This window comes from Myzus persicae, unplaced genomic scaffold (genome assembly GCF_001856785.1).
Source record: "Myzus persicae strain clone G006 unplaced genomic scaffold, MPER_G0061.0, whole genome shotgun sequence".
NCBI classification, from domain to species: domain Eukaryota; kingdom Metazoa; phylum Arthropoda; class Insecta; order Hemiptera; family Aphididae; genus Myzus; species Myzus persicae.
Genome location: NW_019104045.1, coordinates 106,881 through 126,388, shown reverse-complemented (window position 1 = coordinate 126,388; position 19,508 = coordinate 106,881). Strand labels below are relative to the sequence as shown.

Here is a 19,508-nt window from a genome sequence, read left to right as displayed (position 1 = left end):
AAAAAAAAAAAACATTTTGGTTTAGCTACCTTCTTTAAGCGTAGCTTGAGTTGAAGGTAGCGAGTTATTACAAAGTAATTTCCTTAGAGATTAAAATATAGCATATACAATTTAGTATTTAAAAATATGACAAAAATAAACAATAAAAAAACAATAAAGAAGAAGTTATAAACCAGATACTTGAATTTACAAATTATTTATAAAAACATTAGTTAAATATTTATTTATATTAATATTATTACTTAATCTAAGATACCTTTTGACATTAATTTCTAGGTAATTGAAATAAGTTGGCCCTAAATAGTCTACAAATTTCTGACCAATACATTTATTTGAATAACTGACATTTAGATTGTATTTTAAAGTTTCACGTTTATTTATTAACGGATCGAATTTAGAATGATTTTTTAAAGTAAAAGATATAGAATATTTTTTATATAACAGATTTAGAGGAAGTACACCCAGTTCTTTGTAATTTTCATTAGAAGAACCAACTCGATCTGCTTTATTTAGAGAGATACGAACAGCTCTATTCTGTAGAGATATTATCGGTTTTAACGTTTTTCCAGAGGCACCACCCCATATAGTTATACCATATTGTAAGATAGATTGATAGAGTGACAAGTAAACAATTTTCATGGTATCTGAGGAGAGAGTTTTATTCAGACAATATAACTTATATATGACAGTTCGTAGGCGCATATTAATATTTTGTACATGGATATTCCATCTAAAATTGCAGTCTAGCATTAATCCTAAGTATCTGACCTTTGTTACCCTCTTAATTTTAAGGTCGTTTGAACCGCTAGTTTTATGACTATCATTATAAATTATTAGTTCCTGTTTTGAAAATTGAGTACAATTATAAATAGAAAACGCAATAAAAACAGTTTTATCATAATTGACAGAAATCTTTTTTAAATATAGGTAGTGAATGAATTTATTTAATTCTGTTTCTGCTTTATTGTACACCAGATCCCATGTAGCATCAGTAAATAGTAAACAGGTATCGTCGGCATAGGTAACAATAGATCCATTAATTTTCATGTTACATAAACTGTCAATATACATAATAAACAATACTGGACCAAGCACACTGCCTTGTGGTACACCACAGTTTATATAAGATTCATCACTCATATAGTCATTTAGTGAAACATATTGAACTCTACTTTTTAGATAGCTTGTAAACCATTTTAGACTTTCATTGGCAATACCATAACCTGGCAAAGCAATTAATAGTTGAGTATGGTCGACAGTATCGAAGGCTTTAGCAAAATCCAAAAAAACAGCTATAACTTTTTGATTGTTGTCAAGTGCATTATAGATATATTTTGATACATTATAAAGTGCATCAATAGTTCCTAGACCTTTTCTAAAGCCAAATTGATTTTTAGATAACAGGTTATTTTCTTCTAAAAATGTAACAAGTCTATTTTTTACTATTTTTTCCAAGACTTTAGCAAAAATACTGATTATTGAAATGGGTCTATAATTTCCCAAAGATTGTCTATCACCTTTTTTAAAAATGGGTTTAACGATTGCTACTTTAAACTGAGTGGGAAAAATACCTTCTTTTAGACTTTTATTATAAATAGTAATTAATGGGTCAATTATAAGAGGTAAAATTCTTTTAATAAGCTTTACTGATATTTTATCAAATCCTGCAGCGGTCTCCTCTTTTTGTGAATTAAACAAATGAAGGACCTCTTTTTTATCCACATCTTTGGTAAAAATATTATCAAAGTTCTTATCAAGAGGTACTGGTACTTCCATATTTACTGTATTAAATGTTTTACTCAAATTGAGACCCACCTCAGAGAAAAACTTATTAAAGGCATTACATGCTTTGATTGGCTCAGATCTACAGTTTATTTGTTCTTCATTTACTTTTATCAATTTAATATTATCATTGTTTGTCAACTTTTTACCAGTTATTTCATTAATTAATTTCCAAGTAGCTTTTGGATTTTTTGAAACTGAAATGAATTTATTTTTATAAAAATTTATTTTTGCTATTTTAATTAAAGAGTTGAGTTTGTTTCTATAGGATTTATAATAAGTTACTAGGGATTGATTTAGTGGATGTTTTTTAACTTTGATAGAGAGTTCGTTTTTTCTACGAGTGGAGCGAAGTAGACCTGCTGTCATCCATTCTTTGATTCTTTTGTTTTTAGAGTGAAAAATTTTTTTATTTGTACAGGAGCCTATAGTATTTAAGATTATGTCATAAAATTTTTTTACCGATTTATTGATATCGTGATCATTAACTGAGGTCCATGTTTCATTTTTTAATTTACTCTTCACTAAATTATAATCTACAATATTTTTATAATTATTGTCATTATGACTTTTATATTTCAGTAGAGGGACCGATGTTATAACTGGGCAGTGATCTGTGATATACATTTGCAGTACGCCTGCTTGAATATTGTTTAGTATATTATCGTCATTTGATTTAACAAATACGTGATCAATACATGAGTGAGTATGGGAAGTAGGGAGTCTCGTATAAATGTTTACAAAAGAGTGAAACCCATATGACGATAACAAGTCTAGATATTCATTATCTATATTATCAGTGCCAATTATATTAGTGTTCGTATCTCCGATAATAAGTGTACGGTCATTCAAAGATTTATCAGTTTTTATGATGTTAGATAGACAGGTCAGAAATTCATCACTATTCGAGGACGGGGACCTATATATACATAAAATATTAAATCGTTCGTTGCATGACATATCAGATAACGCTAGGTTAACAATATTACATTCATTACAGCCGTATTCTTTAAAATCAACAGAGAAATTATCCTTAATAAATATAATAATACCATCATTCTGGTTTCTCTTAACTTTAGAGTGATATAATTGAAAACCATTTATATTAAAGTTACAGTTATTCGTATCATGCCAAGTTTCAGTTAATATAATCATATCTAAATATTTGAAGATCGATAACTATATAGTATAGACTAAAGGGCATAGCTGCGGTATAGTAGTGAGGTCTTGACAGTCTTGTAATGAAATGCAAGAGTCGACTGTTTGCAGATTTGACTAGATGGACCAGTGGTGTATTGCTAAAAACATTCGTGGGCAAAATATAGCAAAATTATTGTTACGATTCAGAATTGAGCTATGGAGAATATAATATATTCATATATTAATGTTATATATTGTTATGTATATACTTATACAGTTATACCTGCATGGCTGCATATCTGTCGTACCCATATTGCCACACACTCTTATAATTGATATATACAGCTATATCCTATATATTTATACATATTCATACATTTTATCAATTTACATGCATAACAAGTTAAAAATAGACATAATATATTTATATCTTCGAATATACTATCTGAAACTGGTAATTGATTCTCAAAATATTTTTTGATAATCAGCTAATAACATTATGTACTAAATAGTCAATACTATTTGTGAAATGAAAATTACAAATAGAAAATTTTACATTTTATTTTCATCGCAGAAAATTCTAATAAATAGGTATACGGGGCTGTACGGCCGTGTACCAGCGTATCATTGTTTATTTAGACTTTAGAGAGTTGTATACAATAATACGATAAAAAGAAAACTATAGAAGTGAGTATACGCAATACGCTGTGTATCTCCTTATACTCCCCGCCAATACACCACTGGATTGGACACAAACTACCTACTTGCATTGATATAATATAGGGTTATAAGTTTTTATTTACGAAAACTAAATAAAAAGCATATGTTAACTGCTAAACCCCTATGTACATTAAAAATAAAGACGGGATGCGCAAAAAAACAAGTAGTCGTCCTCCACCCCCCTTTTTAACGGCCCTTATACAATCATTTAGACGTAACGTATACACTATACATAAAATGTTAAATAATTAAAATATAATAGGCTTATCGCTTACGGCTGTAAATGAAACCTTGTATGACTTTATCGTCGGACGTCGGCGCAGCACCTCCCATATCGACTGTTAATGTCAATGACCTGAAGATATTAATAGTACGTGAAAGCACATAAGTTTCCATTATATAGTAATACGAATTATTTATAATTTATGATAAGTTCAATTGTTCGATCATATTTTAACTTTGGGACTCGTGAAAAATTACTTACTGGTTGTTGACCGCATTCATGTACACTTGCCAGCCATTCTCCTGAAGAGCGCGAAAGTATGCTGATATACATTCGCACGGGGATTGGTTATCTATTTATGAAACAAAATTAGCTACAATTTAAGTCTCAGCTCTATTTCAAATATATTAATATATATATGAATAGGGGTATTCAATAGTGTCAGAAAAAAGGGGCAATATTGGCGCTTCAGTTATTATCCCGAATGGACTAGATTGCTAAAGTATAATTTTAACCTATTCCTCAATAGGTAGTTAAAACATTTAAATTTTTGAATCCGATGGTTTTTCTACGTATTTTACATTTGGAGCAGCCATTTTACAGGAGTTTCTTGCTTATTATTATATTATTTAGGTAATTTAGAATCTTTGAGAAATTCCACTTGACCTTTGAGTACTATTAAAAAAAAATAGATTTCAACGACACGAGAGCGAAGAGTACAGTATTAAATAAAGACATATAACTATATTAGTCGACTAAACGTGATATTATCGACGTTGTCGTAATTTAAAATTGTATAATTGCCAGTAAAAAAATAACACCTAATAACTTTTATTATTGTCATGGTGATGGTCAATAAACCCTATATTAATCGGCTACCCCACGTGAAAAATAGTTCCTGCTTCACTGGGGAAATTGAAGCGGAAGTCCAAGCAATCATATAGATTTTTAAATTGAATAAAAACTTTTTTTTTACTTTTTTGATTATTATGAGATAATAAGTCAACAATTATTAAAAGATATAAATGTGTCATAGAAAAAATTACTGTTGAATTTTTGTGAATGCCTCTCTGCCCTCTGGGTATCCCCATTGCAATATTTTAAGCCAATTATAATTTTTATATCGCCCTGATCTCAAGTATTAAGTTATATGCATGAAATATAAGATTAACAAGTGTTCAATACGAGTATTTTTATTTTATTATATATTTAAATGTGTTCAATAAAACCGTACTTGTGAAAATATTACAGTCTTCGCCGTCTTTGCATCCAGTCGCCATAACTGCATACCACATGCCAGTGAACTAAAACAATAATAACAAATGTCAAAATCTATAGAGTTTTAAATAATTATTTTCACAATTATTAAGTATTGGTTAAGAAACCATTTTTGAAGAAATGACTAAGAATAGAGCTCCAAATAAGTGAAGTTATTAATTGAAATTTATGTACGAATGATACTCATTGATTATTATGTACACAACTAATTTGAATTAAATATAATTAAGAGATAAAATTATATTACAACCATTTGGAAAATATTTGAAATGTCAAAATAAAATATAATAAAATAATTATATTTATACGCATAGTTATTTAAAAAAAATAAGAGAAATAATTAGATATTAAAATGTATTTATTTTTTCAAATTCAAGTGTCGTATTCGTTATCTTTCGAATAAGCACAATAACATGCTATATTATAGAAAAGTTCATAAGTACTTGGTGTACCTATAAACACTTCAAAATAACATAACGAAATTAATTGATTAATACATTACATTTGTAGTTTCTATAGTAAATTCATCTGCGTTAATGCCGTGAAAACATTCTCCTCCCAAGAAAATTACAATTGCCAAAAACAACGAAAGCTTACACATCGTATTTGATTTTTTTTTAACACTTGTTTGATAATTTGCGTTATTCAAACCAAAAATTTATCCATATCATAATATGCTATATAATCATGACATCGAAGTTCCAATGACTAAACTGTGTGATTTGAACAGTTGCATGATATTGTATATTTAGATGATTAAAAAATAAAATTATACAATTTTTTGTTTAAACAGTTGCGTGATTTTGAATTGTATTGTATTTCATTTTACACATTTAAACTTAAAAACAAGTAAATATTTACTTCACAATATAAAATTATTAGTTCTCTAATTGTTTTTGATTTTAATTAATTATTTAACACATCAACGGATAATAGGTTACTTTATTTTACTTATTTACAGATACGTATATAAATATTATTAATTGTGATTCATTTCAGAAATGAAGAAAATAAATTATAAATAGAAATTTGATGTAATTATTTTTATTAATTGCGTTTGAACAACTGCTAAATATTTGGGCTAATTACAATTTACAATTTATAATATGTGTAGTAGTGTTCACTGAACAAATTATACCTTAATGATTTACCTTAATAATTATCATTTATATCAAAAAAAACTACCCATATACAGTCTTAATTTCAAGACAAAACTCACGAGGAATCTATTGTATTCAATTTTCCAACTTTAGGTATGAAACTTAAAGTTTTATGAATTTTTAACTAGAAAATTACTAGCAAATTTTCTTGATTTTGACGAATTTCGTTCTCTATTTAACTGTGGTACGAACTTATGAGGTACCTTGCACTGTTAAATTTATTTTTTACTAATTAACGACATAAACAAAAATGTGAAATATGACATTGGCAATGGGCATATGCGTACGCCACATTGCTATTGTAATTTTATTTTGTGTCATTGAAATTATACAATATATGATAATGATACATAATACTAGCCAGTAGCCACATAGGTAATATCGTATAGCTGGACGATTATAAATATCGGCATATGTTCACGAGTTGGTTTAGCTATTGGCTTTGGTACATTTATTTAACTTCAACGACTGAGCAAAGTATTCGATTGCAAAATTTTCAAATTCTTAGGGAAATTTCTAGATACATTCTCCAATCATACGTCGAAATGTATGTTATTTGTGTGTTTGACAGTTAAGGGCAAATATGCATTAAAAAAAATATATATATTCAGAGACGTGCATGCTATCGCGAGAGAGAACTATTTTTTTAGATTCTGACTCATATAAATAAATTGTAGAGTACCTATGAAAATGGATTTTTTTTTTCTTTTCTGATTGAATTTACCTATTGTACTACTATTAATATAGATTGTAAATAAAAATAATTTAATAATAATAATAAAAAAAAATCCAGGTGGAGCAATAAATATACCTACTGGTTTTAAAATAATATGTATTTTGTTTTGTGTCTGTCATTACCTACCTTTTGAATTTGAAGCAGTAAAAAATCTTCAATCTTCAACCTTGATGGTGGTTTCTGGTAGCAATTTCAAAAGTTGAAAGTCAAATAATTTTAATTGACAATTGCGTAATATAATTTGCAGTATCTAACAGTTAAAAATGTGCTAGTACATCATTAATATTTGATGTTAATTGTGAGCCATGAGGTTAATCTAACCTAGCACTTATATTAATGTAATTGTATATTTTGTATAAAAATATAACTTTAAAAAAAATTATTTACCGTACCTACTTTTAACCAAGAAATAATGAACTATTATTGAATTTATTTACATAGGTAATGATTTAAAATACCACTGGAGTAGTGGAGTCCAATATTCAATATTATATGTCGAAGACTAACTTGGTAACGTAACTAACGTTATGTACCTATATACATCATATAACTATACAAACAATTTCTGGTGACCAAACGTCCCATCTTAATATTTGAAAGGGACGAACCACCCGTTTACAATGCGACATGTGAGTGTGGTAGGTACATTAGGTTTACATTTATTATTTACATTTAAAAACACCACGTTTCTAACAAATTTGGAATAAATGTTTATCGTTTAAAAAAATTTGTTACGGTCAACTATAACTCAGTGCCTAATGCAGTATATAAAATAAATTATAATTGCACAATAGAATAATGTTTAATAAAAAAAAATTACCAAGACCTTTTTTTTTTTCGTGAAACGCTGTACATATAGCATCTTTTTTCAGTGTGATCTGCAACGACGTTATATTGGTTTATTTGGTTTTATTATTTATGTGGGGTTGCAACAAGTAACAAGTAACAACACATGTGTTGTATTATACTGCTGCAGTATTGTGTTGGTTTCTTTTCAATGGATATTACAACGGCGTAGCGGTCGGTCAGTTCTTGGAATTCCAACTGCAGTATAATAATAATATACAGGTAGTTTCATCTGTTCAGCCACTTTTCATTGTATATTGAAACATTTGAAGCGTATTATTTTTTTTGCGAGCAGCGGCCAGCGAGTATATCGAACGACATAATATAATATTTTATGTTGTATATGTCCGAAAACAAACCGGATGTGTTTTTATGCTGCATCCGCAGGACTCAAACTGCAGTATGCCGGATACCCAATACCCATACTCGTATACTGTAATAATATAATATAGACTGTATAATTCAGGGATGGCCAAAATGTTTTCGATAAAGATCTACCGAGAATATTATATTATTTCCCTTTCAGGAGCCATCAAATTTAAAAATACATACAATTATTGACAATAACGGTCACTAGGATTTATTATGTCTATGTGGTTACAGAATAGTAAATGTTTAAGACTTAACTATGTGGGATTGATTTTGAAAATGTTCACGATTGCTCAGTCGTTCGTGATCGACTGTTTGACCGCTCCTGGGCTCTGGCAAATTACCCAAATACTATGCATTATCTATATTGTATAGTATTATCCAACGTATAAATTTGTAAAAATTTTATTTTATTTAATTGGATATGACATTTCAGGTACTTACACACCAAAACCAAGATACATTTTTGCACACACAAAATTCTAATACATACCTGTGTTCTGTTCTAACCTACTCACGTATACCTGAAGTTCTAAAAAATATGATTTTTTTTTAACACCGTGTTACATGTAATATCAGCAAAAAGGACTTTTATTCTAAAAGGTTCAAGTTTTAATGAACAATAATACGTTTTATTAAGTACAATAATATGTATAATACTGCAGCGGTTATGCTAAATGATACCTAAATAATACATAAGTATATAATAATAATAATTTGTAATAGATAATTGGTTCGACGATTTTTTTTCATCATACATTATGGTACCTAATTCAACCGTGGGATTTTCTAAAATAACTCTCGCACAGTGAAAAAGTTACCTTGATGTATGGCAAAATAAATAATAATATGAAAGAGCCTAAGAAAATATCATTTCAAAGATTATTAAATACAACTGTATTCGATATTTAACGGCAAAGAAAAATAGTAAAATAAATATTATTGATAATCATTATTAATTACTCTATTGTAGTACATTACAAACATGAAAAAATTGTGTTTTGATAAATAAAAACAAAAATATACATACGATAGAATAATATAGTTATTATAATACTGCTTAGTGTTTATAAGCTATGAGAAATAAATGACGATTTTTTTATGAAATTCCGTAGGTAACAATAACATCTTTAGATTTCCACAAAAAGGCTAAAGACGTATGTGTTACCAATAGGAATCTTTCACAAACAATAAATATTTCTATGGCTGTAGATTTATCAAAGTCTAGTATTTTGAAATTTAAGATAGCTGGTATACCAAATATTTTTAACCGGCTCTATTAAATCCCAAAGAATACTAAACCATGTACGCTCAGTCGTGTTTTCACAAAATATCCAGGGCACCGGGTAGTGGATACATAATCATCTTGGAATATTTATAACTAATCCCACAGAAAACCAGCATTCCGTTACCTCGAATCCAACACATTTTCAATAAGTAAAAATTAAAAAACAATTTCTACCAATCCGTTGCTTACATGATGCATCATAGAGTAGTAAACATCTTTAGCAGAATATGATTTGTATGTTACTAGCGAAAAATGTTTATGCTACCCGAATGATTGCTCATTAATTCAGCTGTGCATGCCTATATATATTATACAATATTAAAATATATCCAAAATTAAAAATTAAATAATATCTATATTTTAGGCGCCTAAGCGTTTATAGGTATTTTTAAGTAAATTGTTTAATTTTGAACTATTTTGTAGGTATATAATAATAAAATGTTTCTAATTCAATAATATTTCAATGTACAAGTTTAAAAAAAAAATTGGGTTTGAATAACAATTATGCGTTTAAATTACATATTCATAGGTATATTATGTAAAATAAAAATACAATCTTATGGATAGCTTATTCCGGATACAATCACGGTATTTATGGCGTAAAATCAAATAATATAACGGTTGCGAATGTGCAGTCACCGTCAATCGGTAGTATAAACTCTAGTCACAATTTTGAAATACACTGTTACTAAGAGTTATACTAACAGTCGATGGTCACCTCTGCAGCTGCGTATTATTATTTATTACAATATAAGACAGTATACAAATGTTTTTTTTTTTATGATTTTATACAACACACGACTACAACGACAATATTATAATTAACAATACAAGGTATACATAATAAAGTAAATAATTATTGAGATTACCTCGAGAATTTCCTGCAGGCATGGTGGCGAATTCGATTCACATATGTTGAACAACTTGTCTCTGAACGTCCGCATTAATCGGTTTCTACAGTTCAAAACACGATCTTGTACTGACCCCGAACTCGGCAAGAGTGTGGGCGCGCTTATTTGTATTGTGCGTAGAAGGTCAGTCGAGCGAGAAGGGATGACGATGAGCGTGCACCAACTACCTGCTCTCGCCAACGATCGTTTGCAGGGCGATTTCCCTCGATTCCTCTGAAATATGTCGAAAACGAAATCGTGTGGTTTATACAAACGCCATAACACGTTTTCAATACCTATATAGTGCATACTGCATAGTGTTCGAAAATACGGTTCTTAATATATTCTGTATTATATTCCATGTATTATACACACCGACATCACCACATATATTCTGCAGCACAACACACTTTTATGCTATAAAATATTATGTTTTAATTTATGTTATTCGTCTCATTCCCGTTATTTGTGCACGGTCAATATAGGAACACCTATTGTTTTTACGAGCATATCGTTTCCATATAGTTGAACATCGTGAAAAATTAAAATTAAAAAAATTTTACGAGATGGGTAAAGTTTTCTGAAATTTGACCTGTTTAATACTTTTCATTGGAATTTAATGTCATATAATAATACCTAATTTCAGACTTATCGAAACATTTAATTTTTTTTAAGAAATACGAGTGTTGGTAACAAATAACAATTGTAACCTAATTTAACTGATTATAATAATAATATGTTCATGTTTTTCACACTCGAGCTTAAAATATAATATAGGTAGGTAGTATAATACTAGTGTGGTATGGAGGTCGAAGGGTTTTGTATATTTTATGTAAATCAGGTATGTCAAATTCAATGTGGTAACTGGGCTAAATAATATTTAATAGTTTATTATTGGGGCGCATACAAATTTATCGACAAAAAACATTTTAAATTTTATTTATTACCTTATTACAGTACTATACAATACTTATTCAATTAATGTTTATCATCAGATAAGACAGAAACGTAACATAATGCATTATACTTCCCAGTCCTCACTAACATAGTTTTAACAAAAATAAGAAAAACAAATGTTATTATATTTTTTTACAATTAATTGTCCATTAATATTGTTATTCGCGAGCCATAAAAAAATTATCCGAGGTGTTTGACATGCCTGATGTAAGTGTCAGTCTCAGTATATATTTTAACATCTGACCTTCATATTATATTTATATTTTACTTGGTACCTAGTTAACTACCTAGTTAAACGGTTGTTAGAAGTGTATCACGCATTTATAATACTCTAATACTCACTTTAAAAATATTCTTTTGTGAATTTTAAACAAAATATGTACGTATAAGGTATAATGTCACCTAATACCTATTATAATTTTAATTATACCGTTTAGTGTTTAGTGTTTACTTATTATTATATTTTACTGTATACGTCTCACTGATGCGTAAATCATAGGTATAGGTTAGGTACTCCATAAACCATAAAAGCACCTTAAAGTTTAAACGGTAGTATTTAGCAATGATCTGGGTAAGATACCAAGTATGAAATATAAGCGCAAGTTAATTTCATGTTTCTACCTATTCGTTTTATTAAATGACAATGAACAGAAAACAGGCGAAAGAGTGTTAAAATTGATTAATTTATAGATCTATAAACTTAGGTAACTCTAAAAAGCATCGCGTCCGAAATCGTTTTCACTAAGAGCGAATAAATTCACTAGTTATGTGTTTTTTTATTTATTAAAACGTATTCGAATAAAAAATATATTTAAAAATTTCAAACATTATGTATATATAAAATGTAATATTATGGTGTTTATATAGCTTATATTATATATTACAGAAAATATTTTAAAGAATGCAAAGATATACCTTTTATTATACGTATTATATATAATATATATGTGTATATTATATATAGGTACCATTTGTGTACGCCATGTATTCGTATACTTATAATAATATGTATTATATGGATATACCAATATAATACATGGACCTATACTACCATAATTTATAACGAACAATTCAATTGTATTTCGTATAGTGACAAGTATAGCCGTACAGACCTACCTGCAATCTTGGGTAAAAACTCAAAATTCGTGTTTTGAAAATATCACAGTACATCGTATGTGTGTTTGTGAGAGGGTGTGACTCGTGTATAAACAGGGTGATTCACCAAGCGTGCTCACCCCCTTTTTTCTTTTTCAATAATGCAGTTAGGGATTCAAAATCTGATTTTTCTTAATTTTTAAATAAACTCTAAGACCATATTTTTAATTTTTTGAGATTTTTTGTACTACTTAAGGAGTGCCTTGTAGGCCGTAGGGATACAAACTTCTGTTTTTCAAATGAAAACACCCTTATTCAACTACAAAATATACAGTAGATATTTTTTCTGGAATTTTTGACGTATCAAACTTAAAATTCGTTCTAGTAATTTTCGATTCATTCGAATTTTGAATGTAGTACATAAACATTTTCAAAAAAATGATCTGCTAATTAATTTACAGTAAAAGATAGGGGGATTCTCATTTGAAAAAACAGATGTTAATATCACTACAGGACACTTCATCAGTAGTAAATTTATTATTAAAGGAACACAATGGGGGTGAGCATGCTTGGTGAATCACCCTGTATATCATACATTGGGTATATACGTTATATTATACACTGTCAGGTGTTCACCATTCAAACAGGTACTTCAAAACGCTGTATGCACTGAACAAGCATGTTCAGCCTGTACTGTGCTCTTTATTGGCATAATCTGAAACGTAAATAAATAAATATTTCAGTTGTATTTTTGCAAATAAAAAAAAACATTCAAGTATAGGCGCTTTGGATCACTATTGCTATTTTATTTTTTAAATTCCTTTGGCACACATTTAATTATAATCATACATATGGTTAAGTATAATAGGTAATTCTCACTGTTAAAACAAATAATAATTAAGTACTATCAATATTGATTAAAGTGCAATAAGTAATTCATAAATTCATACATATACGATATGACACACAAACCATATAAAATAAATACTCAGATTTGAAATTTGTACAAAATTATCGTTTAATATTTTAACCTATCGAGAAAATTCAACAAAACCAATGCCGTTTTATATTATGTGTGTAGGTTTTTTTTTATTTTCTACTATAGTTATAATATAAAATATAGACACATTTATAAAAGAAAAAGTTCAGAACGTTAATATTTTTTATGATGGTATTTAAATTGAATTGCCTATACGGCAGTATAGTTAACTATACCTACTCCCGATCACTGCTTGTTAATTGTTATTGATATTATTTTTATAAAAGATAGCATTTAAAACAATTAAATATATAATAGATAATCGTATTTATATTATTCTGACAGCAGTAGATAATGCAAACAAATATTGTGAGTTTAATTTTTCATATTATATTATAGACACGATTATCTCCCTTAATATGTGGGTATAATTCCTTATGTAGGTAATTTGTTTTAAATGCGGGGGAATCATGGCTTTTTGTAGGTTTTGCCCACCACTGGTAAAGTGGTAACTGGTCCAATATAGCGTTTGACGTTTTACGGTATTATGTTATTTTTTTTTAATGCCAACGACTCATAATAAAACTACGGTATTTGGACATTTCCCCCTCTGCAGAATTAATGTATTATATTTTTTATACACATATTAATAGATTGGAAAATAGGCTCTTTGGTTTTACCCGAAATATCTGCTCATCTATCGACTATCACTATTCACGTTATGGATTTACTACTCAATTTAATGGGTAATGATTGATAAACCAAAGTTATGTAAAAGTGTTATTGAATTATTCGTGTATATTACTTTAACAATTCGTATTATTATTCAATGAAAAATCTCTTAAATAGCACCTACATTTAATTATTTGTACCTATATTTTTTAATATTCTTAATATATTTTATTTTTGTGAACTTTGTATTGGCAATTTAGCGTCTTATTATAACGTATTATGAAATTACATTAATATATTAATATTTATTTATTTAATTATATTATTAATTTAATCATTTGAAAATGTATTGATATGAATTGCATATTAATATTATTCAATGTTTTTACTTTTAATTTTTTGTCCGGAGATAAATTGTCCCGTTTTTAATGGGGGTGGGGAAGGTCTTAGATTATAAAACGTATGTTCTTGTGTCTTCCATAATAGTTTATTAATTACGAAATACAATTCTTACAAATAAACAGCAAATACATTATAATCAAATACAGATATTACACTTTTTGGTAGATTTATTACATAAATTAAATATTTATAAGTATAATTTAAGCAAAATATGTTTAGGTGAGACTGTGAGAGTACTTAAAAATAATCACAAAACTACTTAAAACGTTACAATAACATTTTTTTTTCGATTCAATTCGATACAATAACTATCGTTATTAAAATGTCATTTATCTAAAGTAATTATTTAATTATTTTTTATTTAATAAGTGTTAAACATTTCAAAAATTCACAAACATTTTTGTATTTATTTTTAACTTCATAACATTGACAAATTAAAATTATTTTTTCATTTGTTTTTAAATGGGGCTTGGAAGACCTTTGATTAGGCTATCCATACCATATTTACCTTTACTCACAGTATATACTCAATAACACTACGTCACTATAGATAGGCAACGCCAATGCCAATCACCCATCGCTCTTTGTATTTTAATACGGATTTGACTCACTATATATAGCTACATTTTGTAAAATACTAAAATCCCAAGTAATATTGGAAAAATAATAGGGTGACCTGCTGAATTTAAAATAACAAATAATTAGTAAATATTATCAAATATATAGTTATTATTGTGGTTTATTATCCTTCGTTTATCGTAGTTTGTATTTATAATATAAAATAAAATATATATTTTTATATATTTTATATGAGATAGTTTAACGATAAATGATAAAATAATCATACGAAATATTCAACTAATAATAGTAAATTATATAATATTTATGTGTAGCTTAAATAGGTATCAATATAACTGGAGAAGTATTTAAAGCTTAGATAAGTTGAGTGCTTTGGAAATACCCTGTACAATTGTGATACATACCTATATAACTGTGAACTATACAATATAAAGGTAAGCTTCACACAACTATAACTATTTGATTAGTTCCATCACTAACAAAGCGACTGTAGTATAGGATTAAATGTGCCAAATAAATTATTGAAATTTGAAACCTCTATTACAACATACAGTTTTAAAATTAGGTTGTAGGTAACAAATTAACGAAATATAATTTAAATACTTTCAGAATATGATATTAATAGATATATGGTGCAGGGAATATTTTGAGTTCATTAAAATCTATTTAGCCTAAACTTTAAGTACATCATCATAATTATTAATTAATAACATAAAGTGTACCTAATCGCTGAGTTACTTTTTTTCTCACGTTGACATATGAGTAAATTAATATTCAGCTTGCTTATGCGACATACTTTTCTATCTATTGTAAACAAATGTACAGATTGCAGTATACTTCAATGGTAAAAATCGAAACTTTGTATAAAAATGAGAAAATCCTAACGACCTTAGCTTAGGAAGTTTCAGATCAATAAGACACAAAAATAAAAAAATTTCATCAAGTCAAATTGAATAGGTCAATCGGAAATATATAGAAGCACGTTTTTGAATATATTTTGTAATTGCTCGTTTTCAATTTAGAATGAATCATCACTTGAATACAGTATATAAAATGTTATATGTATAGGTATGTAGAAAATAGAAATAATAATCAAAATTAAAGAACTATACCTATACGTCTCCGGCTTCATATAATAGCTTTACCATTGTTTCCTATATTTAATATATATATAGGTATCAAAATGTCGGTACTCGGTAACATGTTGTCATCCTTACCTATACAAGTTGGATAAAAATGTTATAACTATTATAGGACTCGGAAGTTGTTGCATTTTGATGTTTTATTTAGGGATATTAGATTTATTGCTAAGCTTGAAATTATTTCGACGAAAAAAAAAGTTTATACCGTTATACCTAATGCATATTTTGGCATGTTTAGTGATTTTGTGATTTTAATAGCATATTTCTTAATCGTTAATTTTACCATTTTTAGAGTACCTATATTTGAAGATTAATGACAAGATATTTTTAACAAATTGAAAATTTGGCAATGCAACAAATAAATACATTATAATTAGGTATGTACCTATAACTATGTTGAGAGTTTTCACTAGGTATTATGTTTTTGTGACGCTGGTCCATAATTGACATACAATTTTCAGTTTTGATTGATGAATATTCAGTAAAAATTATAAAATTATAAAATATAAAAATATTTGTATTTAGGAAAATTGTGAGTAAAAAAAAAAAGGTGCATACTTATAACGACGCGACATTTATAAAATAAGTAGAGGATTAAATGTACTAATATATATAATATCTTTCAATTTATTTAATACTCACGACTTAACAGTTTCCATATGCGTTCATCAGGACATCACAATTATTCCAGTCGGCTGTTGTAGCAATCGTCTGGTAACCACTGAGTACTGAGTAGTGACTATTCTGAGTACTGAGTAGTGGCTATAATAAGTACTGAGTAGTGATTATAATGAGTACTGACTGTAGGCGATTCGGTGATCGCAGAGCCAAAAGGCCACACTAGTCGCTGTTATCTGGACGGGTTTTCGCGGACGAGTAAATAATAATTTGATCGCAACGCATTCTTAGGTAGGTGGTCACAACTATAAGCAATTGCAGACGACCTATATCAATATCACGATAACGTAATTTCATAATGTTTAAAGGTTAGAAAAAGATGTTTTTATGCCTTTGAAATTTAGGGAAACATTCTATCATACTCTTTTTTTTCTTAAATATTCAGCTTTTACAAAAAAAAAAAAATAGTGGTGTTACTACAACTATTATGATGATATTATATACAGTAGAATATACCTAACCTAACAGCACATCCCTCGAATTATAAACTTTAAAATGTATTGAAGATTTTTTTTATGTTACTAAAAATAAATAGGCAAGATTTTTTTTATAAAAATTTAAAGTTAAAATTTTTACGAAATATATCAAATTGAAAATTTTCAAATTATTTTATAGGTAGTCAAACATTTATAAAATGTTAAATTTTTATTTTTTGTAGGTAAGGATTGAAAACAAAGTCTCACATAAGTAGTCAACGTACTCGTTCTAATCCAATTTAACGGGTTTTGGGCTAGTAGCAGTTCTAAACCTCAGTGGGCCGGTAACTTTATCCGTCACTGATGCTGAACTAGTCTCTCGTTCGTCGCTTGCTCCATGTATTGCTACGCCTGCGGTTCATCGGTAAAGTAAAATATATAATATATATTACTATATTAAGATTTTTTTTTCAATATACGTGAAACGAATTCGGTATAACTACTAAGTGCCTAGTCAAATATTGTTGACATCAAAGTCCTTTCGCATATTCCACTGTTTGGCAATAATCTGTCACTGATAGTACTCTAATACATACGTATTATACCTGCAGAGATAGACAATGAACTAATACTTAGCATATTATACCACTATAAACAAGAAATAAAATAGATTTAAAAATGGTGCAAAAATGTTGTCATTGGCTGGGGATCGAACCATGGACGTGTTTATTACTTGTTGATTAAAAGCTACTAGCTTCACGTATAATTGATTAAATAGTCATTTTTTTCAAGAAATGTGAAAAAGAGATAAGAGCCCCTAATCTAACTCTCCAGCGTCACTCACACCTCCCACTGCAGCTACCACCAGAGGGTTTAGGTTTAGCTTTCGGAGAGCTTATTTAGTTTCAAGGTTTCAACACATCTTTCGATCGACGACACCCATCGGACGTACAAGTGATCTAGATATTTTCTCTATTTTTTAAGTACACTATTTGTTTGATCTCTTGGCAACGAATTGAAAAAAAAAACGATAGTGATATTATGTGTCCTGATCATACTCTCGATTGTCTACGGAATGGTAGCCGTATCACGGATAAGTGAATTCTGCTATTAATCCGCAAAATAAAAAATTGCAGAAACAAAAATGTTATTGTTATATATATTATTAAAAAATTATATTATGTAATATAGATATAAAATAGTATTTAAATATAATTAATTAAATACACGTATTTTTACCCAAACATTCATATAATTATCATTAAGCAGTTCTTTTTCTACATAGTTACTACAGCAAACGTCTCACGAATGATCAACACGAGACAATAATTTAATATTCCATACCTATAATACAGTTGAATTATTACTCCTACATATATATATATCGCATCCATTTAGTGAAAAAGACGTTTTACTACCCTGCGACAATTTTTTTTTATCTTTCCATGAAGTGGATGAAATTAATTTTTCCAAATTGTGTAATATTATTATTATTTCATGTGATAGTTGCTTGATAAAATATAATAATAATCTTTTTTTGCATAAAATATAAAATACTTGAAATTAAATTATACATTTTCTTAAACTTCATTTTATATTTTATTATGAATTTGGACATGGTTGAGAGTTATGCAATGTACAAGTTACAAATCATATCAATCAACTTTTAAATTTATTTAATACACAATTGCCGACAGATACTCAGATGATTTCATATAAACTTAGTACAAATACCCAATACCAAAGATACTCGTATATAATAATAATACATAATGCGGAAAAAATGAATTTCATCAACTTCATGAAATGGTCGAAAAATTATCCATTATGTAGTGTAGTAGCATGGAATTTCAATTTTCTGTGGTAGGTAGGTACAACGTCATTTCCACTAAATGGAAACATTTCATGAAGTGGATACGACAGATATAGTATTTCAGTATTTGAATATTCTATGTGCAGTAGGTGCATGGATCATAAACTTCAATAGCTTATAATTTTTTAACTCTTGTATTTTACGCATGAGCAACAACTTTTTTGCGTATCTACCCGGTTTTTGTGGATACACGATCTTTAGGAAACATTTACCAAAAATCATGGTATGGTTCTATCTGTCTGACTGTTGTATGTTAAAAATTATAATATCTTCAATACATAAT

At 28.2% G+C, this 19,508-nt stretch overlaps 1 protein-coding gene across 1 annotated transcript in view; it reads left to right on the top strand.

Annotated features, from left to right (window-relative positions):
- The first annotated feature begins 17,147 nt into the window (after positions 1 to 17,147).
- Positions 17,148 to 19,508, top strand: part of LOC111038020 (neprilysin-2) — a 38,354-nt gene continuing 35,993 nt past the window's right edge. The window contains exons 1-2 of the mRNA XM_022320939.1: positions 17,148 to 17,244; positions 17,674 to 17,776. The gene's annotated coding sequence lies outside the window, so the exon portion shown is untranslated. The remainder of the gene's footprint in view (positions 17,245 to 17,673; positions 17,777 to 19,508) is intronic.